Below are 965 nucleotides of genomic sequence, written 5' to 3' on the forward strand. Positions count from 1 at the left end.
TTCAAATCTACTGCTCCAAAAGAGGAAACTTCATGAATTGTATAAGGACCCGTCCATCTTGATTTCAACTTTCCCGGAAAGAGTTTGAGTCGTGAATTGAAGAGTAAAACTTGTTGTCCTGGAGCAAACTCTCGCCTAAGAATCTGTTTATCATGCCACTTCTTCGTCCTTTCTTTATAGATCTTGGCATTTTCATATGCATCATTCCGAAACTCTTCCATCTCATTCAATTGAAGAAGTCGCTTTTCACCTACTGCCTTCAAATCAAAGTTAAACTTTTTCACAGCCCAATAAGCTCTATGCTCCAACTCTACATGAAGATGACATGCCTTTCCAAACACTAATCGGTATGGAGACATCCCGATAGGTGTTTTAAAGGCTGTACGGTATGCCCACAAAGCATCATCAAGCTTCTTCGCCCAATCCTTTCTATTGATTTTGACCGTCTTCTCAAGGATGTTCTTGATCTCTCTATTTGAAATTTCAGCTTGACCATTAGTTTGAGGATGGTAAGCAAGTGCTATCTTGTGCTTCACACCATATTTAGACAGAAGATTTTCAAATAACTTGTTGCAAAAGTGAGTCCCTTCATCACTAATAATAGCTCGTGGAGTGCCAAATCTTGTGAATATGTTCTTGTGCAGAAATTTGAGCACTACCTTTGCATCATTTGTTGTTGTAGCAATTGCTTCCACCCATTTTGACACATAGTCAACTGCTAGCAAGATATAAGCAAAACCAAAAGAAGGAGGAAAGGGCCCCATAAAATCTATTCCCCAAACATCAAACAACTCAACTTCTAAGATACCTTTCAATGGTAACTCATGACGCCTTGAAATATTTCCAATACGTTGGCACCGGTCACAAGTTTTCACCAAAGTGTAACTATCACGAAAAATGGAAGGCCAAAAGAACCCACTTTGAAGTACTTTAGCTGCTGTACGGGTGGCTCCAAAGTGTCCTCC

This window comes from Carya illinoinensis, chromosome 16 (genome assembly GCF_018687715.1).
Source record: "Carya illinoinensis cultivar Pawnee chromosome 16, C.illinoinensisPawnee_v1, whole genome shotgun sequence".
Taxonomy (NCBI): domain Eukaryota; kingdom Viridiplantae; phylum Streptophyta; class Magnoliopsida; order Fagales; family Juglandaceae; genus Carya; species Carya illinoinensis.